Source organism: Crinia signifera, chromosome 1 (assembly GCF_055691185.1).
Source record: "Crinia signifera chromosome 1, ASM5569118v1, whole genome shotgun sequence".
NCBI lineage: Eukaryota > Metazoa > Chordata > Amphibia > Anura > Myobatrachidae > Crinia > Crinia signifera.
The window spans coordinates 251,259,147-251,286,094 of NC_139217.1; the positions used below are offsets into that span (position 1 = coordinate 251,259,147).

A 26,948-nucleotide genomic window follows, 5' to 3' on the forward strand; every position below is an offset into this window, starting at 1 on the left:
CCACTGACCCGGAAGTGTTGGGATGCACCTAGGACACAGCCCTGTGAGGTGCCGCTGCGCCCTTCCCCTGCAGTCACTGCCGTCGCTCCTGTCTGGCCAGGGGGCATCAAGGCATCAGAGGAGGAGGCCGCGCAGGTCATCAGAGGAGCAGCGGCCGCCCCGGCACATTAGAGGAGCAGCAACTGCCCGGCTCACTAAAGGAGCAGCGGCCGCCCGGCTCACTAAAGGAGCAGCGGCCACCCAGCTCATTAAAGGAGCAGCGGACGCTTAGCTCATTAAAGGAGCAGCTGCCGCCCGGCTCAAAGGAGTAGCAGATGCCCGTGGCCATCAGATGAGTAGCGGCAGCCCAGGGACCACCAGAGGAGCAGCAGCAGTCTGAGGACCATCTAGGCAACATGCAGCCACCCGGGCAGCATCAGAGGAGCAGTGAGCCACCTTAGGACTAGCAAAGAAGAAGAAGCAGCAGCCACTGGGGACCGAGCAGGAGAGCGGTATCTTATTCTGCAACCTTCCACAAACTATATTCGTCAGTTATAAAAAGTGTTTTTTATTATTGTTATTATTATTATTATTATTATTATTATTAATAATAAGAACATATATATATATATATATATATATATATATCTAGATGGTCTATATTAAGTATTTTATTTATTTATTTGTCTGGATCATATACCTTATGCACGGTAAGCCTATCTTCAAGCCTGCGTCACTTCCGGTATTTGAAATGTAGTCTTCCCCATTTTTTCCTCCCGCCTGGAGGTGCTCTCCAGATGGAAGGGAAAAAGGGGGAAGACTGGCCAGAGTCACCATGTTTCAGCAAGCAAAGCAAATGAATCTTGCTGTTTTGTTCAAAGCACTTCAATCCAAGACCGTCTGCTCCTCCTCAAACCCCACTGGGCTCATGGATCCACAGGTAAATATTTTGATAGATAGGAGCATTCCAAAGTGCGTTTATCAAACATATAAAGTTTTATTCGCAAAAATCACGTACCAGACAAGGCGGTTCAAACTACCGCTTGTGTATCAGCATAAGATCACAGTGTACACGACACCAAGTTGGAGCGGTTACACTCTATCCATCTCCCTCCAATCAATGGCACTAGGCCACGCCCCTACACGTTTCACCCAAGTCCACTGTGAAGAAAACGATTGGAAGGAGACAGAGTGTATGGAGCGCTCCTATCTATCGTTTTAGAAATATATATCTATTGTACACCTTTAAGATGGAGCATTTGTAGCCCTGAAACATCGTGTTCATTGCACAGTAAAGATTTTTGCTCACCAAGCCCGATGGAGAGCCTCTACTTGTTATTGTACCCCATCATTTACGTCATCCCTGGATGGCACCCACGGCAGAAATCCTGTATAATTGGAGTGCCAGGCTGACACGTCTACATATATATATATATATATATATATATATATATATATATATATAGAGACGGGGATGCGGCACTCCTTGTTGCTGATTGTCCCAACGAGGGGAAGGGGTTAAAGTCCCTTGGCGGTGCCTTCCAACTGACAGACCCCCGAGAGGGGTCCAGTAAATGCAGGGTGTAGGGGGGACGGCGGCACTCGCACACAGAAAGAATCACACGGAGGCTAGAGTGTACCAAAGTTTCCTTATCAGCGTTGCCACTTTATCAAGGTGCCTTGATAAAGTGGCAACACTGCCACGAAACGTTGGTACACTCTAGCCTCCGTGTGATTCTTTCTGTGTGCGAGTGCCGCCGTCCCCCCTACACCCTATATATAAATATATATATGTAAATATATATATATATATATATATATATATATATATATATATATATAAATTTATTATACATATTTTTGCCAAGTGCCCTCATTGTTTTGGTTTGAGTAAAACCTTAATCATGAAACAACAATGAACAATATTACAGTGCTTGTTTAAATACAGAAATGAGAAGACAGATTACATGTTCCATTGAGTAAAGGACTCAACTTTGTGCCAACAGCCATGCATGATGGGTTCACCAATGAGGTGGATATTTATAGACTCTATAGACAATTGAAATTAAAATAATATTTCAATGGTAAAGGCTGTAGCAAGCAACCCAGCAGCATGTGTCCCATCAAAGTTAAAGCTACCTTTGAGCTTCTCATCTAATCCAGTTATAAAAATGTTCACTCGCCTTCTTTCTGACTGTAACTACAATCCCCACAATGCCAAGCCAAATACATCCCCAAATCTCTCTAAATGTGCGTACACACCGGCTATAATCGCTGGCAATATATCGCCCCCGTTTGTACACAGCTTTAGGATGAGATAAAAGTCCTGATCCTACACAGATATTACTATTCGTCCAGCCGACAAAGGTGGCGCAATAGTCATACAAAACCTCACAGACTACAAGAAGGAGGCTTACCGTCAATTGAACGATGACACAACCTACCAACATCTCCAACAAGACCCTACTTATATCTTTAAAGTATAAATGTCATACGATTTAATTTAAATTATCTATTTCTAGAAGACTATCCAGAAATTCTTTCTTTCTTAGATGTTGTTTATATGTGAATTTTAGATTGAATGGATTCATCTGGATATAAAATTCTCGAACGTTGACAGATCTAATTCCCATACTGTAATGATATCATTGATATATCACCTAAAAAAATTATATTTTTAATACCTGGGCCGTAAATTAAAATCTGTTCCCAACCTTCCATGTATAGGTTTACATATAAAAGAGCAAATTTTGTGCCCAGAGCCTGTCCTTGATTTTGAAGGTAAAAATTGGGCAACTATTTCTATTCCTTTCTCATGATGGATAGAGGTATATAATGTCTGTATGTCTATGGTGGTCCATCTTTAAGAATAACTTCAGTTTATATCTTTCATTTTTCTTAAGAGACTGGTTGAATCATTTAGATAAGATATTACTTTTTTTTAACAAAGGGTTATAACCTCAAATTGACATAATGAGAGAGATTAGCTGTTAAGTAATCTACTCAAGAGACAATGGAGGTCCTGCAGCTTTGTGATTCAATGAAACGACGCCCGTACGAATGCCCACCCACTGCATGCATGACGATTTCACCTATACACATGCGAATTGATGTGTCGCATAAACATCTATTCACAGCTTGCGTGTGTGGATGAAATCATTTGATGGTTGCCGACCAGATCAGATCTGAATAAGGGCCCAGGTGTAAAATGGCCCTCTTTCATTTCCCTATAAATATCTAGTTTTATTGGGAGATGCATTATGGGATATTTGCATTACATTCATGTTTTAAACCACATCAACATACTACTCAATTATTAACCATGTGTTTCAGACGCTATCTAATTATAGAGGTATTTGAGATCTGGAACATTAATTTAAACCTTATAAGCCCCTTATAATCAATTGGGAATTATGGTGAGCATTTAGGTATATGAGGTGAACGTTTTTGTACCGCTGTGTTTATTCTGCCTGATGATGTAAATAAAGTACCAAAATGTTGTATTAAGATATACCCTGGCGTTTGCTGAATGCCCCAGTGCACAACTGTGCAAGACAAGTACATTAGAGTCTCTAGTTTGAGAAATAGATGCCTCCTAGTTCCTTAACTGGCAGCTTAATTAAATAGTACCTTCAAAATGCCAGTGTCAACCTCTACAGTGAAGAGGCGACTATGGAATTCTGGCCTTCTAGCAGAGTGGCAAAGAAAAGTCAATCAAAGAAAAAGATTAATATGGGCAAAATAACACAGATATTGAACAGAGAAAGATTGGAAAAAGTGTTATGGACAGACAAATCGACGTTTGAGGTGTTTGGATTACACAGAAGAACATTTGTAAGATGCAGAACAAGTTAAAACATCTGTCAAGCATGGTGGAGGTAATGTGATGGTCTGGGGCTGCTTTAGTGCAGGTAAAGTGGGGGATTTGTGCAAGGTAAAAGGGATTTTGAATAAGGAATGCTATCACTCCATTTTGCAATGCCATGCCATACCCTGTGGACAGCACTTGAGTGGAGCCATTATCCTCCTCCAACAGGACAATGACGCAAAGCACACCTCCAAATTATGCAATAACTACTTAGGGAAGAAGCAGGCAGCTGGTATCTGTCTGTAATAGAGTGGATAGTGCAGTCACCAGATATCAATCCCATTGAGCTGTTGTGGGAGCAGCTTGACCGTATGGTACGCAAGAAGCGCCCATCAAACCAATCCAACTTGTGGGAGGTGGTTCGGGAAGCGTAAAGGTGAAATTTCTTCTTTCTACCTCAACAAATTAACTGCTAGAATGCCAAAGGTCTTCAATGCTGTAATTGCTGTAAAAGGAGCATTTTTTGAGAAAAGCAAAGTTTGAGGGAAAAAATTATTTTAAATAACAATCATTATTTCTAACCTTGCCAATGTCTTGAATATATGTTCTATTCAATTTGCAACTCATTTGATAAATAATAAGTACGTTTTCATGTAAAACACGAAATTGTCTAGGTGTATGTAATTAGATAAAAATGGATTTGGAATCTGCTACATCTTTTATTGTTCCTTTCCCACTCTCCTCTCATCATTGTTTTCTCTCATCCATTTTCCTTGATAATTTTGCATGAAAAATGTATCACATTTATTCATGAATCGATTTATGAATATAGCTGGTATTTTATTGTAAAAATAAGCCATTGTTGTTTTTATAGATGAACCTCTAATTAAGAGACGAAAGCATTGGCTTTTTAAACACTTCATATTCTACTCTTCAAAAGAAGAATTCGAGGAGAATGAACTGTTTACAAGCATACAATTGGAACAGAAATTAATGTTACTTTTTAAATAAATGCATATTTTGTACAGATTGGAATGTATTTATATATTTCTAATTACAGGCTCAAGAGAATATTCTATAAAAATTCCATTACAGAGCGAAAAACTGGGTGCCGGATGCGTTTCCGACAGCAGGGATCCCGACAGCCATTTACATGACGTTGGGATCCCGACTGTCAAAACGGCGACAGCTATTTTCCCTTGTGGGGGTCCACGACCATGCCCGCAGCGTGGCGAGCGCAGCGAGCCCGCAAGGGGCTTTTCTTTTGCGCTTGCCATGCTCTCTAAGACCGGGCAGTTGGGATCCCGACGTCGGGCTAATGACTGTCGGGATCCCGACTGTTGGAGCCCCATACCACACCCCGAAAAACTAGCCTCTTTAAAAATGGTAAATATTGATGAGTGCCCTATTAATCTTTCATTGCAAGTCTCAGTCAATGTTTCAGTTTTATTTGAAAAACTTTTGTCAGGACAATGAGAAAAACAAATGCAATCACTTTATATAGAAATTCACTAGTACCAAAGTGCGGGAGAAGCCAGGCAGCCCTGTGAGTGTGGTAACATCACTGACTAGTGCCTCGCACCGGACGTCGGTCAATGCACACCCATGTAGCAACCATAAACAAATAAAACAAAATAGTGAGACATATACACTGTAACACTGAAATGAGCAAACACAAAGCAAACTCAAATCAAAAGTCAAAAATCCAAAAGAATACATGGAATCAACAAAGTGATACATCTGGTACATTGAACACAGAGTAAGGTTTGGTAGTGTGTATAAATAGCAGTGTGAGCCATGCTCAAGAGGAATACTGGACGAGCCCCTGCATACAGGGCCGGATTAAGGGCCTAATGGGCCTGGAGCTGAAAATGTTTAAGGGCCTATTATGACAATGAAGGAGGAGATGCCAATGCAATGTATACATGTAGAACCCATACACTATAAGATCCAGGGACTCCCTAATTATATAAAAGTAAAAAATTTGCATACATGTGAAACATAAAATGCACTTGTAATACTTATGATTTATGCCAACTATGTGGCCAGCTGGTGTCTGTCTGGTGATCGCTATGCTGTCATTATGATGATCCTATTTTATGTGAAGACCTGGAGCTGCCGCTCCATCTACCCCATTGTTAATCTGGCCCCGCATGCGTGAACAACATTTAAAAGCTGTCAGAGTGAATGTCACAGATAGGGTGTGTGTCAGAGGGAGGTATTGTAAAACATCCACAAGCCTACTTGTGCTGAAATGTGAGCAGTGCTGGGCAAACTGAAGGAGCAAATAGCTCACATACTGTAGTGGTAATGCTTCTTTTATTGAAAATAACAACCTTTTATAGAAAATATATACATATACTTCAAATAATACAGAAAACCCCACACCCCAACACCCCCACCCTCTATCACTATCCTTCACCAAACACCAAATAACATAATTCTAAAGACAAAAACAAAAAAACACAATTAAGCCTGACACTTTTGTCCTCATCTGATGATCCTGGGAGTCCTCACCCTTTTCCACTACATCCATACTCTTCCATACTCCCCATCCACTCTTCTTTTATTCCACTTTCCACCAACCTTCATGGTTGGTAGAATGAAAAGAGACCCAGTATGTTCCAGGATCCAGGATCCACTGGAAGCGCTGCCCAGAAGAAACTTCTCACTGCACTGTAAAGAAATCCCTTGCTTCAGCTCCGCTGCCTGGAGAGAAAAGGACACCAGCACAGAGAGTAGGAAGATACCAAGTCTCTGCTTCAGCGTGAAATGAAGCCTATTGGCGACTTTTCCCCCTTTAGCCGCTCCCACAATTTTATCCTCACCTCCAGTGCCTCCCCTCCTTTATGAGACCACTTGGAAGCATCCAGCAGCACTTCATTTTCAAGATTTCAGCCTATAAACCCCTTAAGACGACGGCCGCCATTGCGGGGGTCCATCCTCCACAATTCCCTCAGGATGCCCCCGGGGCCCAGGAAAACCTCTCTGTAAAGGAGGTTAAGCACTGTGCAGAAGACGCAGCAGATTCTGTCAGCCTCTGCTGCGCTCTCAGCGTGTGTGTGGACTTGTAGAAGAAGTAACACACTGGAAAACCTGCCCTAGCTAGTGAATTAATAAAAATAAAAACGCCTAGCTACTCTACACAAAAACGGCTGCAGCACGCAGCCAGTCACCACAGCACCCACTCCGGTGGGCACCTAAAACGAACTTGTGAACTCTGGGATGCAGAAAAGAGGAGCCTGCTCTCAAAATAAGTCAGCATAGGTGCCTTGCTCCTGCAGACCCTCCTACATCCTATGGTAGAGCTGTGTCACCAGGATGGATGAAAGAGAAAAGCTAAGCTTTGTCTCCCTGTATTGTTCCTTTGTACGGCGCTGCGAAACACTTGTGGCGCCTTATAAATAAAATTATAATAATAATAATAGTGTAGGGCCATGATATACTTTTTACTTACTTACACCTATCCCACCACCATCCTTACAAAACCCTCCATCCATCTCATTCAAATCCACATTCTTTCCATCAGACATACCTCCACCCTTCTTTCCAGGATCAGGGGCCTATCTGAGAATTCAATTTGTTTTACACTATCCCCTTCTGGGTTGCAATTTATCACCCATTCCCTTAATTCTTCTTTTCTCTCTCCTTTTTTCTGTTTCATCGGCCAACTGAACTAACTTTCCTGTTTATTTAGGGGAACTCTCTCCTCCTCACTGTCCTCATCTTTTTAACTTTTTCCCAAAATTTTTTTGCCCTTTCCTGCTTTGTTAGTTTTTTTTTTTTCCCTACTTCCTTTGTTACTGGTCTAAGAACCAACTCATCTCCTTCCCTCCTCCTCAATCTCCTCATCTTCCTTCGGAAAAAAAAAAAAAATCTGTTCTGCATTAACCCATGTACTAGTGTGGGAATAGTACTATTTCTAAGACAAGGTTTTTATTCCAAATCTTATTAACTTCCAGTGGAATGTTGCTGGGGAACCCTGCCGTATCTGCAGCATATAGGCTATAAAGACAAAACAAATTTGCAGATAGCGTTAGCTGCAGGGGGCCAAGCTCAAGAATGGTCCACACAAACAGCACCCATTATAAAAACACCAGTTGATCATGGGCTAAAAATTGTATCTCTGTTTTTTTATTTTACGTTAAGCAGAAATACTGTACTGTAGCAGATGTGAAGGTCATTGCACTTTTGCTTAGGCTGCAGCTACTGTCAGTTACTTTTTTCTGTGAATGGAATGGGGTGTCCTCTAGCTATTATTTAACTAGTATATTATAAAAAAAGGAAAGATAGAAGTGGATTGGTTTTATTTGGTCAACTTCCCAACTTCTTCAGAAGAGATCAGGATTCCAATGCCAGAATACTGACAGATGAAATCCCATACAGCAAGTATGCTGTGATTGGTGTGGTTTGGGATGGCGGGTTAGGTTTAGACACTAGTCGAGGAATTTAAATTATGAAGCGGGGGGAGGGGATTAGGATTAGGCTATGGGGAGGGAGGTTAGGTTTAGGCATTTAGAAGTAGGTATTAAACTGCAGGTGGGAAGGCAGATTTTGACAGCGTGGTGTGGGGGTTAGGGTGATGCACTAGCAGAGATGGTTAGGGTTGGGCTGTGGGGAGGATTATGTTTAGGCTTCTGCAAATTAGGGATCGGTCTTTTGACTGCCAGCATCCTAAATTCTGGGATATCATATGTAAACCCATCTAACATGGGTACAGGTGTGCCATATATTGTAATACAATAGAACTTTTGAGCACTGGTCATTAGTGACGCAATACTAGAAACAAATCTAAAAAAGGCCCTGGCAAATACAGGTTGAGTATCCCTTATCCAAATATCCATAATCCAATTTATTTTGAAAACCATAGTCTCCAAACTTTACTTTTATTTTTTGCTAAAAGCCCACTGGAGACATCTTTAACGCACTACTGGCGAAATATGTACAAGGACACGATTGCTTGGCATTCAAAGTCAGTGTCTAATATTGTACACAAACTGTATTTCATGTTTTAAATCCTTGTTTAGTGCACAAATACAAACATTTGTGTGTATGTCACGTGTTTGATGTGTTTGTACAACATAAATGCAAGATACTGCAAGATACTGTATCTTATTCAAATATAAAAATATTCCAAAATACAGAATTATCCATTATCCATAATTCTTCTGGTCCTGAGCATTTTGGATTAGGGATACTCAACCTGTAAATATATTGTTGTATAAATTGAAAATCATATAGAGGAATAAAATATATGAAAACTCACACAAGATAGGAAATAGGTCAATTGTCTAAGAAGAGGTTTCTCTGTCAGAAAGTATAATTGATCAATAAAATGTTACACCATTCAACAAACCAGATAATGGTCAGATGTAAGTGTATCAACATGGAAGGCAGCAATACTGATATTGTTAAGTTTGAAAGGAAAGTCCTTGGCATTTATCCGAAGCATGGTTTTGTTCAAATGAATGGTCAAGACAAGCCATTGTCCACAGAATAATCAGAGACACAGAAATGACTGTATTTCACATACTGTAATATGTAGGAATAACCTCACAACAGTGAATACGAGATGAATTTTTTTATAGATTTGCTTAAGGTGTAAAGGATATGTGTTTCAAATTTAACTAACGAGGGAAAAATTTAACTTGAAATATTTTTGGTATAATACCATGATTTACAAAATGCAGAGGAACCAAAAAAAGACAGAGTAATAGATATTTTTTATTTCATTTTTCACAAATATGTTGATGAATACTCTCTTCAATTGTATGTTGGTATCCTATTTCTTGCTACATGGTATCAATTCCTGCATAGGCAGCAAAGAATCATGAAGTTGTCTGTGGAGTAGTTCTCTGGGCACATAAACACTTGGCATGGGAGACACTGAATGCTCTCCTTGATAACATTATTTAACCAGTGTTTTTTTTATCCGCAATGACGCCCATTTTAATTTTTAGCAGAGCACTGTGCATTTTACTGTAAATACCCCTGCATGATTTCCATTTTCTTTTTTGACAGTTGCGCTGTTTGTGCTGAGTGACATTACTACCTATCCACCTCTAAAACAATCACTTTTTATTTCTTGGTATTCGTCTCCAGCAATAATAGAATAACCATTTATCGCTGTATATACCCCAGTATTAGGAATTATTTTGCTGAATTGCATCTTTGGATACATATATCTTCCACTCTTCTTTATAAAAAGATGCATGTGTCAGCCGATGACAGACTGCTTAAGCTCACCATGTTTATTTCCTCTATATGGCCCTTATTCTGATTCGGACGGTACGGCCCGCGTGCGGCCGTACCGCCGATGTTTTTATTCTGCACATGCGCAGAGGTCAATCTGCGCATGTGCAGCCCCCTTCGCCGCAGACGTATTTCGTCCGCCGCAAAGGGGGCGTATAGGGGCGTGAGGGGCTTCATACCCTCATTTCCCTATGTGTACGCCCCGCGTTTCATGGGCGTTCCCATGCAAACGCGGGGCGTATGCATGGTAATGAGGGTATGACGCAACTCATGGGGGCGGAAAGCTGACGTCGCCGGATGTCAGCTCTCAGCCCCCATACAAGCTATCACACGGACGATTGTCCGTGTGGTCTCAGCTTGCGGGAGCTGCTGGGGCGTGCGGACCTGCCTTCGATGGTCGACGACCATCGAATGCAGGGGGCAGCTCCCACCATGGTGGAGGCGTACGCCTCCACCATTTTTATGCGGATCGCCAGCCGTCCGTGTACGGACGGCCGTGGCGATCCGTCTCGTGGGCGGGGATTGGTTTGTGCGGCCGGAGCACCGTGTGCGGCTCCGGCCGCACCAACCAGAATAAGGGCCTTTGTTTGTTTCATTGCATCTATTATGATAACCTCTGGTTTTAAAAATGACAACAAGACGCCAATGAAGGCCAGGTCCAAAGGCCTCAGTGTTGAAAGGAAGTAGGAAAAAAGTCAGTTTAGTGCACTGTTTTGCTCAAATTAACTATAGAAAAGATCTGCCTGTCCTCTGACAACACTCTGATATATGTAAGCTGGACAAGCTAGTATCTATTCCTTCAAACTACTCTGGCATATTACATTAATATGGCTTCTTCAATAACAATTATTTGGTTTTAGAAGTTTTTAGATTATTCTTCTCAATGTCACTCAAGAGCTATCTTTGACATGCAACTGGTTTAATATCCCAAGGAGCGGTATCACTAGCATCATTTTTTTTAATGACTGTAGTAGGTTTGGTGTTGAATGTTAAGGTCATGTATTCAAAATCTATCACTAAAAGACGATTATTATTTTACCTTTGTGGGCATATATCAGATGTGTAAAGAAATAGATTGCCTCCTTCTAATTAGGAGCTAAGAATTGAGTCTTGTGCTGGTGTGCATTTGTAATCCAAATTGTCTAGTCTTGGTCTGTTCCTACCAGATTTTTGTTTCTTTGGTCAACTTATTTTTCTTGATACTGATTAAGAGTGTTTATCCACATTATCTTGGAACCCAACTGACAATTATGCTGCTATAATATGATAGCATTTTCCTGTATTTGGGCAAGCGTATAAAGAGGGTTCTGGTAGTAATCTTACTGCCTCTGATTGTGTTATGACCATTTCTCAAACTGTCTATACAGTTCCTGGTTAAAGAGGTTTGGCTCATTCTAATACTTTCTTCATGCCAATCCTTTGACAGGAAGATAACAAGAAGACATCAATTATTGACTCTACTGGGAAAAAAATCTGGAAAAGTTAAGTCAGTGACAGATTTTTTTAAGATTTCAAAAACTGGTCTTTAAGTTTGTAATTTGCAACCTCACAGTATGCATGTTTAATTTCCTAAAGATAGAAGCTTTGCATGTAGAACATTGCTGAGACAATTACATCGATGGGAACTTCTTTCCAAGCAATCTCATCCTTTATTACATTGTTAAGTCTCTCACTTATCTTATTTGTTGCCTAAATGCCAATATTAAAATCAGCATACTTTAAAGTAATGAATCTATCTCAATTTGTAAAAAATCATCTCTTGAATTGTTTGTCAAAAGATTCGGGCTTGTCAGTATTATGTAATTGTGCAACATGGTCTTTTAAAACCTTTTCGTCATTCTTTATTTCCACCATGCTTTTTCTATACAGATGCCAACATCTGAAAAAATATGATTAGTGTAGAAGATGTGTGACATATTAGAAAATTATGTTTACAGAGGCTTCACAATATTCCCACTCCCTGTCTGTTAGGATAGGAACTTTTGTGATCTTTTGTCTATCCATTTGTCTATCTAACATTTCATAAGTTTACACAAAAAGTCTTGATGGTAAAATTTTCATTTTTGTACATGGAGAAAAAAAGGAGTGGGAATATAGGATCATTACATAGATTAATATTTCTCATATCAAATGTAGATACATAAAAATCACCAACATTAAAAGTGGTATCATAAGAGAGGAGCTCCGGTAAAGTTATATCTTTGTTTGATATGTAGATACATTTTTTGCCTCTTTAATTTTGTCTGGATGCCAGATCTGGAATAAGTGATATATTTTTTATATAGTCCTTAAGGTGTGCCGATAGCTCCACTAGACAAAACAATTCATCATTGTAGATACATTTTGTACCTGTTTTAGATTCCTTGGATGATCTACAGCCATAGGTTGATCAGTTCCAGTAGGAGAGTGAGTGCTTTGGAGACTTTTGTAAATTTTCATTGGTTCTTTATTTAATTGAACAGTTGATCTTATTTATTTAACAGCACTTTTCATTGTGCCAACAAAAGTATTAGCATTTTTACTATATCCATGGCATTAAGATTGGAACAGGGTTTCATCTCCCGAGTAATGTAAAACAAAAAGCTGTTTATCACCTGTGAATTCTCTTAAACAACATACATGTTTACGAAAGCCACAAAGGGATTCTTTCTTTTTTCTTTTAAGTAGAAGTAGCATCTCTTCAGTACAACTGGTGAATTAGCATGGCATTTTGTACCATTAGATACTCATCAAAACAAAAATCAAGCTTCTGATCATGATCACAAGAAGGTCATGAATATAAAATACTTCTCCCTTAGGTTGAACAAGTGGCAGATAAATAATTAGAATTTTGTTCAGGCCCGTCTTACTAAAAATCTGGTAGTCTTCTGTTATAGGTAGGTTTTCATGCTGGCCACTCAAATAAGCTCCACTAGAGAACAACATTGTTGTATTTGATGTCATTTGGTATATTCAAACATTATATTGGTCTTTAGAAAAAAAAAGCTATAGACATCTTTCCAAAAAGCTTACTCAAATAAAATATAAACAATTTGGTCTCCAAGATGTGAATTGGAATAAATCAAGTGATTTTTCTGTTCAGTTTCAACGAACTTGTAGATGTACACTAAACTCTCTCCTTTGAGAAAATAAAAGTGTAGAGGTCGACTTCCCTTACAGAATGATACAAACTAAAGTTCCATACACACTTGCTTATCCCCGCTGACATCAATTGGTGCAATGAGAACCTGCCAGGATACCAGCAAGTGCATAAACAATTGCCAATACTGAGGAAAAGGGAGCAATGGCAGTGGGTCCACGGTGGGAACAGCTTTGTCATGATCTCAGGCTCATGACATTGGTCACCAGGCCGGGGATTGGCTAGACCGGATACAGAGGTGCGAAATTTTACCACGCCATAGGTGATTACCAGTGATCCCTCGCGTTGGGATTTGGGCTTCGCAGTTATGGACACGCCGGTTGCGGTCCCATGAACAGGTTCCCCATGTGGCACTCGCAAACTCTTGAAAACAGGTAGCGTGGATTCAGGGTTACTCATAGTCATCTTAGCTGGGTCGTACTCTGATAGTCATGGCGCACAGTACACAAGGATCAGACAGGAGAGTAGTCAGAAGACAAGCCAAGGTCATCCACTGGTAGTCATTGGGTACAGTACACAATGATCAGGCAGGAGAGTAGTCAGAAGGCAAGCCAAGGTCATCCACTGGTAGTCACTGGGTAGTAGTCACTGGGTTTGGTATACGAGGATCAGGCAGGAGAGTAGTCAAAAGGCAGGCTGAGGTCATACACGGGTAACTCACAGTTCATGGTACACAGGGATGAAGCCGAAGGATAGTCAGAAACAAGCCTAAGTCAGTATCTGATAATCAGGAACACACTAAATGTACAAGGACCGCTGGAACAGGTTGTGTGCCTATACTCTGGCAGGGAATACCTGCCAGGAAGTGCCTTTTATAAGGAGTTAATGAGCTCAGCTGTCAGCACTGAGCTAGAGCTTCACAGGTTACCTAATCAAGTAGACTGTACGTGGACTCACCCAGGTGCTGCAATCAGCCTGCAGTGCTCAAACGAACACAGAGCTGGTCAGCAGCATGAAGCAGAGGAAGAGCAGAACCAGCAGGATTTCACAAAGCAGGTAACACAGGACAGGTGGAGAATGGGACTACATTTTTCATATTACTAGTCGCAAGATATAGTCAGTTGCCTTGAAGGCAAAGATGTACTGTATATTTTCTCAAAAAGTCTTAAAAAAGACTAGTCAGTTGCTAAAGATGCTAGTGACTATTTCATAGCATAAAAAGATGTTACAGCAGTACCACATATCAAGATGTCACAGAAGATATACACTCTTAAGCTGCCCATACACGGTCCGTTTAACGGATCCGTTTGGGGCTTAAACAGCACACATCGTGTGCATGCACTGCGATCCGATACGATGTGTACCTAGTACAAAAAGTATGTGCAGCACATACTTTTTGTACCGTACTATGTGATGCGCGGGAGCGCGCATCGCATAGTACAGAACGGATGCCGGCAAACGGCTCCGTGTATGGGCAGCTTGAGGCTTGCAGGCCTCCTTTTAATCTCAATCCAACACACAAATTCATAGGCAATAGTTCCACCCTGGGTCTTTTTAACCAACCAGGCCATCTCACAAAATATGAATAAATACAAACTACAGTGATAAAGGAGTATCCTACATCCCATTTATATATACAAGTATATATATATAGATAGATAGATAGATAGATAGATATACACACATACTACAAAAAAATCAACAGGGGTGCCTAATAGTGCATTATCGTTTTTTATTAAAGGAAATATGCTAAAATCAGCAATAAATGTACAACATGCGTACCGCAAATTTCATCAGCAGTGGGCTGATTACCACAAGATTTATCAAATTTTCCACACTGGCATAAAAGTCATGGCCGCCGGCCTCTCAATACACTCACGCGTCCCTTCGAGACTCCAAATAGCTACTGCTCTCAGCGTCCGGTGCTCCTGGGCACCACAAACGCCAGTCTGTCTATAAAAGCACTTGTCCATGTAGTAGGCCACTGCTCCCTTTCTTTGTCCCAAACCCCAGAAGACCCACAGCAACACACTTGACTGCACAGTAGGTTATGCTCCTGGCTTACTCCTGGACTGCACAGTAGGTTATGCACTATATATATATATATATATATATATATATATATATATATATGACGGTGCGGCGGCACTCAGTCACAATAGAAACTTGACAGACAGCCTATTCAGACGCCAACGTTTCAATATTTATTCATATTTTCGTCAGGGCTGCCCTGACGAAAATATGAATAAATATTGAAACGTTGGTGTCTGAATAGGCTGTCTGTCAAGTTTCTATTGTGACTGAGTGCCGCCGCACCGACCTATATTACAGGATCTTCCTAGGCTGTTTGCCCGGAGGGCTCCACGGAAGTCACCAGACCCATTGTCCTTACATATGCAGTGAGTGCCAGGATTACAAAACGCTATATATATATATATATATATATATATAGATAGATAGATAGATAGATAGATAGATAGATAGATATTAACTAACCGCTTTATCAAGGTGACCTTAATAAAAGGGTTAGTTAACCCCGAAATGTTGGCAACTATTTTGATGTGATTTAAAGTTCTTTACAAGTCCTCCCGAGTGCATCTGCCTGTTTCTTGGACAACTCTATGTAGTTCCTGAAGGACTGGCACTCCCGTCTCAATCAAACGTATCATTCGCCCGGTGCCTTCAATGCTGTTGTAGATATGCTTAGAGATAAGAGCGGCACTCTTAGGACCTTTTTGAAGAAATGACACTGCAACAGTGTTCGTTCTACGTTTCGGTTTATTGAATTAAACCTTCATCAGGAATACAGAAAGTAACAAAGAGACACCTTATATAGCCATACAAATGTGAGTTAAACACGTGCAGGGGCCCGTCTGAGGGGTGATGACGTCCATAACAGTGAGCCGCCCCACTGTCTACCGCATCATTTTCAGACGTGAACAGTGTAAACAAAACCATCACCATTGCAACAAAGAATATGAAACTCGCTGTGGGCAGTTTACAATAGTATTACAATGTAAATGTGCAATTAAGCATAACTGAATGCTACTCATATACATTCCGAAAATTTAAAACATTAATGGCAACTGCAATATTATATCCTAAAGAAATGTTATATCCTAAAGAAAACCCAACAATACTATATTTATACCTTTGTTTCTGTTTTACTGAGGTCTTCTCACAGTAGGAGGATAATTAGCATATGTGAGTGTGCTGTTTACATATTTAAGTGCATTTTAGAAAACCCAAAATACTTTCTACATCATTGTATTGTTTGTGTGTAACCATAATTATCCAACTCTGCATAGTGCTCTAATTATAGCGTTTTAAAACACATTACTAAACATACATTTACAGTACATGGCGCCTAGCACGATTCATTTATATCAATATGGAGAATGCACAAGTTTATCCTGTGTGCTGGGGCTCCGGTCACAATGATAGAAATGGGGGCGGGGTATTCAACTAGTTAAATAATATAATAACCAAGTGAATTGTGTAACATAGTATTATGCACTCCTATGCTCAAATATTTATTTATTTATAGTTTCTTATATAGCGCAGCAGATTCCGTTGCGCTTTACAATAATATGGTGTACACCACGAAAGGGGTACAGATGATACACACAAGGAGCAATAGGGGACGACTCAGGCACACAGATTGGGTACAGTGCATAAACAGTTAGTGAGTAAGTAACAATATAACACAAACTGGGAAGTACACACTACCTACTCAGAAGGTAGTGGGTTAACTAACAGACACAAACAGAGACTAGGGAGCCGAGGGCTCTACAGACAGAATGTCTCACTAGCATGGACTATATGCTCAGATGTAATAAAGCAGAAACAGTGGAGCGAGATGTTATGCTTCAACACGTGGATATCAACTAAAGTGCGGTTGCTAAGGGCAACCACTGAACCCTAGGTCCTAGATGGGAATAAGGACCGTAGGAGTGTAGCCAGAGGCCTAACCTCACTTGCAGTACACCAGTTCAGCTTACTGTCACTAAACTGACACCTGGAAGCACTACACAATGAGGAAGGTCTGGGAGCACAGCTGCAGACTTCCTGGATCCACAGTGTGGAACAGGGACCCCAGCAAATCAAATGGCCGAGTCCCGTTTACTGCTAGGTTTGGATCAGACAGATAGAACACGGTATACCAAGACCTATTTGGCAGTAAACTAGGAAACAATGCAAAATACAATACAGTTCTAACTAACTGGTATTTCTCAGGAACATGCTCACTGACTATCAGAACATAGCTGCAATGCAGGTATTTGCAGGGCTTCTGTGAGGGTGCCTTCAGCACTCACAGGGGGGAGTGTGAATGAGGTGAGCAGACTGCATTCGCATGTGAGCGCATTGCATTTCGTGGGCATACCCACGAAAACGCTGGGTGCACCCAGGAAAATCATTTGATAGTCGGTGAAACATCAAAACATCCATTCGCAAAGCGATGTGTATGCATCATACGATGTGTATGCATCACGACATGGATGGCATGACTAGTGTGCCCATGAATGGGACACATGCTACTATAGTAGCAGCCCAGTAATAGTGTAGCAGATATATATATAAATACAGATGGAGCGCCTCTCATTTATTGCCAGAATGCCCATGCATGCCCATGGTTTATCGCCAGGTCACATTCCCATCAATGGCAATATGGTCGCCAGCGACCATATTCCCAGCGATTTCAGCAAACATCGATGCCATGTGTACACGGCTTTATTGTATGCAATTTGGACTAGATTGTATCACATTGCATACATTTTCCAATGCAAGTACAAAAAGTATGTGCAGCACATACTTTTTGAGCTGTGCTATGGTATGTGCGCAGAAGCACGCATCTCATCGCACCTGGCAATTGTACCAAATATATGGGCACCTTAACTCTCTCTGCGCGTTACATTTGCCCCAACTGCAGTGCACATGGTTTTGCCCACTTTGAGAACAAATTTTTCCTGCGATCACGTCTGAATCAGACCCATTGTCAGCAGTGTCCCTGTTGACATCATGACATCATATTGTCAGCTGGAGCTTAATCAGCTCTCATACAGATTGTAGGTTGTGGTTGCTGCTGAGCACAAATAGCAATGTGTGCCCTCTTCTGTTGCTTTATTAACCAAACCAGCTGCAGTCAGCATTATATATAGCCATCACTTTACTTACTAATAATGCAAACAGTATGTTGCTTACCACAAAGCAATAATTAATTTAGAAATGTGGGTAGGAAAGATAATAATTATTTTTGCTAATGTTTAATAAACAATGTTTATACCAAACTAAACACCGTATTTTTTTCTACTATGCGTGGTTCCATTTTTTGAATAAGGGACTTCAGAGACATTTCATACCTCCCAACTGTCACGATTCCGTCGGGACAGTCCCGATTTTCGGGTCCTGTCCCGACGTCCCACCCGCGGCAGGCATTGTCCCGCTGCGGGGGGTGGCAGTTGGGAGACCCCCCAATCTAGTAGAATAGACGCTGTGCACATGCGCACAGCGTCTATTCTCGTATGAAAATGAGGTCGTGGCTAATTAGCATAAGCCGCGCCCTCATTTGCATACGCCCCGCCCCCTTTTCGGGCGCTCGCGCGGCGAAGAAGTTGGGAGGTATGGACATTTGTCTTTATCAATATCCCTAAATAATAATAATTTTATAGGGGTTTTTTGTAAGTAGGACTCAAAATACTATACAAATGTAAAAACCATAATACCCAGATTTAGATTAGCAAAGAATACACATAAATTATAAATATAATACAAGGTTGAAACAGCCACATTGGGCCTGGATAAACCCATGCTGAACTACCGGTGAGGCAGATGTAACATGTGCAGAGAGATTTAGATTTGGGTGGGGTTTGTTCAAACTGACATCTAAATTACAGTGGTAATATAAAGCAGTCTGATATGTGTGGGCTACATGCAAAAGCAGCCAGTATTGACCCTGCACAGAAGATCATATAAATACATTTGGTCCCTTTGCATATCAACAAGGATTGTTCCAGACACAGAGGTGAAATTTAATAGCATGAGATATTCAGAAAGTGAGAGATTTGGTAAGAAATCCCCAGTTTTTCTAAAGTGACAATCATTTACACTGCAAAACCAGTTTGATTTTGCAGTGTAAACGATTGCTGCTTTATTAAAAACTGGAAATTACTATATAAAAATACTCATTTTAAAATGTCTGCACAAGAATTTTGACACTTGCTGCATGATGCTGATATTGTTAAAACAGTCATCAGGGGAAATTTACGAAGATGGGAATTCTATTTCACATGGGATGTTGCTATAGGCAACCAATCAGATATGATCTATTATCTTCTAGAACAGTGGTTCCCAACCCTGGCCCTCAAGTACCCCCAACAGTGCACGTTTTCCAGGTCACCAGCAGGTGCACTCATTATTCAAACACTTTTTAAAAGATCCACAGGTGGAGCTAATAGTCACTTGTGATTCTGTGTGGAGACCTGGAAAACGTGCACTGTTGGGCAGGGGAGTAACTATAGCACCGCAGCCCCCGCCACCGCGGGGGAGGGGGCGCTGTGCATGTGGGGGCGCCGGGGGCTGCGGTGCTATAGTTAAACCCCCCTCAATCCCCCGCAGACTTACCTATCACGCTGGTCCCGGCGGCTCTGTTCTTCTGCTGAGGACCACCATAAAATGGCCGCCCCCATATAGCACACAGTTCTCTGAAACTGTCTGCTGTATGGGGGCGGCCATTTTCTGGTGGTCCTCAGCAGAAGAACGGAGCCGCCGGGACCAGCGCTATAGGTAAGGCTGTGGGGGATTGAGGGGGGTTTGCATGGGCGGCGGGGTAGGGGTGCTCGGCGGGGCGGCGACAGGGGGCGCCCAAAACGTAGCTACGCCACTGCTGTTGGGGGTACTTGAGGACCAGGGTTGGGGACCACTGTTCTAGAAGGTGCTAAATAAATAAGAAGTAGATTTAGAATGGTTGTCCATAGCAACATCTGATGTGAAATCGAAATCCCATATTAGTACATTTCCCCCAACATGTTGACAGTATCAGAATGTCAACAGGTGAAATATTGACATTGTCAGAATGTTGACATTAGTTTTAGGCAGGCGTGTGTGAGGTTTGGTTTAGGCAGTGGGGAGCTTAGGCACTAGCGGAGGAGTGGGCAGCTCTCCAGCTAGTTTATAGCTACACATCCCAGCATGCCTTGCTATTTGCTAAAATTTATATGGAACATGATGGGACCATACTTGCCTAACTGACCCTCTCCATGCGGGAGAAAATGCTCTGTTTCTGGACTTCCCTGTAATGTATGATTGCCATCACCTGTGGGGAGCTAGGTAAAGGTGTTACATCACAGGAGATGGCAATCATACATTACCAGGGAAGTCCAGAAACAGAGCATTTTCTCCCACATGGAGAGGATCAGGTAGGCAAGTATGGATGGGACGCATAGTTCTACAACTTACATAGTTATTGCCCACCTATACACTAGAGGGAGATGTACTGTAGGGACAGGGCCAGCACAAAGCACTCAGCATGATAAGCAAAACATGGGGTGCTCTGCTGAAGAGACGCTCTCCTGGAGCCACTGATATGCACTGCTGTTTAAGGAACATAGAAAAGGGAAAGAACATAGAAAACTGTTGACAATCTCCAATGAGGAATCTAAAGAATACTGAAGCAAAATGTGGGATCCTTACAAAGTAAGAACCATGCCTTGCTCATCCTACCTATGAGACTACCAGGAGACGCAGCCATCTTGGGTGCATTACATAGATTGCAATGTGTAAGATAAGCAATTCATTGGAAGGAGACATATTTTATACGACTAAATAAAAAGCTAATATTGCAGTATTGCATGAAACTACTTCTTGTTAAATAGACTTCCTATGAAAGTACCAGTAGAATCAGTGGTGGTACTATTGTACATCCAGTACTGTAGGTTGCAGTTGGTCAGATAAAAATTAGTAGAGTTAGATCACTAGACCAAAATATTTAGCATTATGGATAGCAAAGAGTAGTGGTGAGCAAATCTCCAGAGTTTTGTTTATCAGAATTTTCTGGATCTATGGGGGGTTCCGAAAATTGCAAACAATAAGCACAAACATTTAAGCTGTTTCTTCTCATTTATCAATTGTAAAACTACTGCTGTCACAGTGACACTACACTGTGATACAATTATTTTAGGCAGAGGGTTTAGTCCGAAGTTTCTGGCCCCAAAACAATATTTTGAAGGGGCCCTCCCTAATGCTTCTAGAGCAGGCATGGCCAAACTATGGCCCTCCAGCTGTTATGAAACTGCAAGTCCCATCATGCCTTGCCACAGTTTTGCTATTAGGGATATAAGGCATGCTGGGATGTGTAGTTTCCAAAACAAATGGAGGGCCACAGTTTGGCCATGCCTGTTCTAGAGAGATCCCTTTCTCTACAGTAGATGTTCATTTTATGCCTCATAATAGTTTATTTTATGAATGATAGTAGTGGTTAATTCATGTTATGTCATAGTAGTGCCCTAGTTCACATTATACCATACAGTGCACCCAGTTCATATTTTATCATATTATTGTGCACTTTAAAAAAGGAGGCCTGTGTGCAGACTCCATCTGTGCCCCCTCTTTTCTATCCAGCAGCTGGGTAATAGGATCACTAAAGGATCCTAGTACTGTCCGAGACGAGTCTACTACGTATGCACAAAACATCAGGAAAATGTCCACTGCTGTTACCAGCCACCTGTGGCTGGTCTGTGTAACTGTACTCCAGCAGCCAGCAGGAGTAATCAATTCTGTGTGCTCTAGCTCTGTTGCCTCAGCTGTGGTGGACTACAGATGGAGCAGCTGTCATTTGATATCCTGGCAGTTCTATCGCCAATCCCGCTCCTTCTGGCCGTCATCCACCGTCATCCTCTCGCATGCACCGTCCTGTCGCAGACTGTAGCAGCCCTCCCGGCTATGCCCCCCCACCCTCTCTGCCCATCTCCCTGAAGTGGAAATGGGAAGGGAAGCTGCCCTCCGCCACCTTGCTGACAGGGACGCACAAGCAAGCGAGGTGCGAGTGAGTGAGATGCTCTGGCGTCGCTGTCAGATGGAGCTGACGGCTGCTTCATCTGTAATTCGATACCTGAGCTCAGGTTGCTCTTTTGGATTTACATGTATCCCCTCACCTTTATCTTGGAGTCAGCCCAGCAATGCCCTGCCAGTCATAGCCACTGAGTTATTGTTCCCAACGTGTGTTCCTAGTCCATTGTCCTGCTCCCATGTCTTGTCTATTTCCAGAAAACTTGCCCTAGCTTGTATGTATACAGAAATGATGTCCTATTGTGCCTGCCTCGCTGTTGTATCCTGTCAGCTAGCCATGCTAAAACTGATGCAGGTCATGCTGGGATGTGTAGTTCAGCAACAGCTGGAGTGTCAAGGTTAGTCATCAATGGACTCTATTGTGTGTATACATACAGTAGGTATACACTAAACTCTGGCTTTTGAAAAGTGCTTTGGACAGGATTGCCAACTTAATGGGGATGCACATGCTGGCAAAAGTAAAAGCATAACTTTGAAATCCTGACTATTTGGCCATCTCCAATGCAATTTCAATGTTTGCACCTTGATAAAATATTACTAGTGTTTATTTAATTATTTATTATTAAAGTACATATATTCACTAAATACAGAAAAAAGCCACACGTGGTCTTGGTGTCACAACCCTGTCTAAAACATCTGCCATTTTCCTGGTGTTATGAGTTTACAGTCTACAGTATAGTACTGGTTTTGAAAAATGACACATCCCAGCATGCCTTGGAACTGTTTAGCATCCCCCAATAGATGTGGCAGTGCAGGCTGGGACTTGTAGTTTCACAACAGCTGAGAGCCACAGGTTAGGCAGCGTGGACAGTATATCCAGTAGAGATGCAAACTGCATACAAAACCACTACTTGGTAAATCTCCCCCACTGCCTTGAATGGCAAATATGTGTCTCCATATCCTATTGCAAATTTCTTCCTACAATCCTGAAACGCACAAGTAGGCTAGATATAATCTGCAGCACCATACTCATCAATGACGTCATTTGGCACTGGTTGAATAGTTTGGAAACGCTTGGCTCCTGAATGGGGAAAATGTATAACTATACCAGACAATCAGAGCGCAGATGCTTTAGCATTTGCTATTTTCCTGTGTTTGTTCTCTGAAGAGTATTGACAACGAGCGCTCTGTTGACACGAAAAGCCTTAATACCATAAACACATAGACACAGACAGATTATTAAATGGGCATACACATGGGGTGATGTAAACCTTTTTTCTAAGTGATCTAACTAGAACGCTGGGAATTAAAGCACAGATCACTCCTTTTCAATACCTCCCAGCGATGGCGATACACGGTCCTGCAAGTTGCCATCACCCACAGAGATAGAAAGTACATACATCCTGCTTAGATTGCAACAATTTGCCTATAAAAATAGGCAAAACCCTGTTAAGCACACATCGCTGGTGCATCGCACTGTGGGCCTGATTCTGTTTCACTCGCGAAAGCAGATTCTAATGGACAAAACCATGTGCACTGCAGGAGGGGGGGCAGATCGAACATGCAGAGAGAGTTAGTTTTGGGGGTTATTTTATTTCTGTTCATAGTAAATACCGGCTGCTGTATTTTTACACTGCAATATAGATATCAATTTGAAGTACAAACCCCTTCCACATGTAACTCTCTCTGCACTTCTAATTTCTTATGGCTTCTCCCATGTTACTAGTCATGTGGCCATCAGTACTCCTGCCATCATTTTCTATCTGCGAACCCAATCCAACCAGACTTTAGTCTTAATAATGTATTCATTTTTTATCTCCAACCACCAGGGAGCATTGTAAATAAATCCTTAAATATTGTCTTGTTAATAATACAGGTATAACTTTGTAGAACCACTTATATAAATTTATACACAGCGTAAACACATGATTTATATTCTGTACAGTATAGTTATTGAGGACCATTCTGAGAGAAGAAAAGCTGTAATTTACTGAGCCTGCCCTTAGCCCTGTTTAGAAACCAAGGCTTAAAGCACGAGGCTTGCTCACATAGAATCTTGACTAAATTGTAAATAAAAATCATAACATTATTGCAAGGTTGGTACTTCAGTTTTTTATTTTTCTATTGATCACATGAAACTTCTTGTTTTGCTGAAACACAAGGGGACTGATGTACAGTTGCAATCAAGTCATACTAAATTGCTCTCACATTGAATGCACAGAATGAAATTCCTATAATCACCTGTAAGCCTCCTTATGAATGGACTGCGCCTCTCTGATAGCTAGTTATTGACCTGGCTGTCATCACCAGTGCATACTTGTACCTGCCTATACTTGGGACAGAGGATGGGGTTTATTTACTAAGATGGAAGTTCTATTGAAGAAGGTACTAATTAAATAAGAAGTAGATTCTTATTGGTTGCTATGGGCAACATACCAGCTTCAATAGAACACCCATCTTAGTAAATAAACCCTGATGTGTCTGCATCTCTACATAGACTGCAACTCTGTTGACCCTTCTGCTTTAAACTTAGTCTATGCAAAAATGCCCTGTTACTACCCAGTTACACCCCCTCCCCACAATTCGCAAGTGGATATGCCACTGAAATGTGTGCTCTAGTCTGCATTGCTCATACTTGCATATAAAACACACGCAAGATATGCTCCACAAACAGACAATCATCCAAATCTGCAACAGCCTGAGGTTCTTAATTAAATGTCCCTGTCCTTTATCTGTTTCTGATGTGCTGCTTGCCTGGTCCTGCCACTCACATGCATACACTGTGGGAGGGAAATCAGAACACACATGCTTGTTTGCATCCATACATTGAGATTAATGTACAGAGGAGCAGCGTGGGGGTAAGAGTCAGGATAATATGCTGCATATTACATTTTCTAGAATTACATTAAAAATAAATATACTTTACTTTTGTAAATGACTGTACTAACAAGTGATCTATAGCAGCTAGCCACAAGATGCCAGATTGATGCACTTTTGACTTGTGTTATCCTTATACACACTCCGTAGACTCTGCTGCTCATTAATAGAGTTAAAGTGCCCATACACGTTACTATTATTGTATACAATATCTCATCACATCTCGGTTTTGCGATGAGATGAGATCTAGTACAAAAAATATGTGCAGCACAAACTTTTTGTACTAGATCTCATCTCATCGCAAAACCGAGATTCGATGAGATGTGATATTGTATACAATAATTTTAACGTGTATGGGCACCTTTACTCTTCTTACAATAGATAACAATGGTCATATGATACACAATTCATATGGCAGTTTCAGGAATGAGAAGGAAAAAAATAAAGAAAGATATTTTCAAATGTGAGTGCATGTTACACATATTGTTACTGATTCTGTGGGGTCAATGGAATTATATACAGTGGGTGCAAGTTGCCACTGTCACATGGTTTCAATGCCACCAACTGCATCCCATGTCACCACACATTTTTTCAATTACAGTTGTATGGGGCAGAGAGCACATTTTGTGCAAGATTGGGATGTCGCAAAAGTGGCAGGTGTGAGAGACTTGCACACCCATCAAACTGCGAATAAAGCAAAAGTAAATAAGTGACATTGCACCTGGACAGAAACCATGATGCAGTGCAAGAGGTGCAAATACAGTTAATAATTTTGCATGCAGGGTAAATAAAGACTGTTTGCATGTGCTCCAAAAATGCTGGACAGCTTTAATTTTACACTGTTATTTAGGGTTCTATTTACTAAGCCTTGGATGGAGATAAAGTACCAATCAGCTCCTGTCATTTTTCAAACACATCCTGTAACATGCCAGTTTGGAGCTGTATGCCTGGTACTTTATCTCCATCCAAGTCTTAGTAAATACTAATAGACCCTTTATATTAAATCTAGGAGACGACCCTCCCAAATCTAAATCTCCCTGCACATTTAGGTCTCTCTCACCTGCAGTGCAACATGATTTTGACGAGTTGAAAAGTTACTTACATTTCTATTCTCTGCTCCTAACCAGAATCAACCCCTTAGCATTTAACACTTCCCTCCAACAATTCTACAACTTACCTTATTTGTTCCAGGATAGAAAGCAATTATTTACTCACACAATAAGTGAAGACGTTGCTTGGAAAAGATCACACTCAGACAGCTTGTCTTCAGCACATGAAGAGCATCAGCATACTAATAGGCTATTTAGCTGTTGTGCCGTGTTGTGGGATGACGCCTACTTGTTTGTCGCACGTTGTTGTGTTATAAGTGAGCAAACACAATTACCTGAAAAACCTGCAGTCTAGGCCAAGACGATTGAGATTCTAGCAGTTCCGATATCACTTGTCAGCCGAGGGATCAGACACTGCCGCTTCCACTGACAGACACTGCAAGTTTCTATGGAGCTGTTGTTTCTGTCACAGCCTTAGTTTTCCATACGCTGCTCAATGGGTGTTTCATATTTCACACACAGCACACGCCTATTGAGCCTGGCAGAAGGTTATGTAAGCTATGAAGGAGCTGCGAAAATCTTTTTTCACTTAAGTGACAGAATGTGCTTATAAGTGGTGTTAAGTGGCGTGCGTTCAACTAATGAACTCACGTAGCAGCCTGGGCTTTTAATTTCATCCATTGTTTGGCTAAGAAAATCATGCGTCTAAATTGTCACTGTGTCTTAGCTGGGTTTTCATTCTATGTAAAGAATGGAATGTGCAGCAGAGAGGAGTCTGAGATAGCAAGTTCAGTGTCCGATGCTGGAGACATACTATTAATCCATACTAATGAATGCTAACAGTGATTACTGTAGAAGCTTAGCGATTGTTTACTAACATACACTACTGCTTATATATTTA

General features: G+C 41.3%; 1 protein-coding gene across 1 annotated transcript in view; it reads right to left on the reverse strand.

Annotated features, from left to right (window-relative positions):
- Positions 1-26,676, reverse strand: part of LOC146072903 (transcription factor Jun-like) — a 43,131-nt gene extending 16,455 nt beyond the window's left edge. The window contains exon 1 of the mRNA XM_083180086.1: positions 26,383-26,676. The gene's annotated coding sequence lies outside the window, so the exon portion shown is untranslated. The remainder of the gene's footprint in view (positions 1-26,382) is intronic.
- Positions 26,677-26,948: the final 272 nt, after the last annotated feature.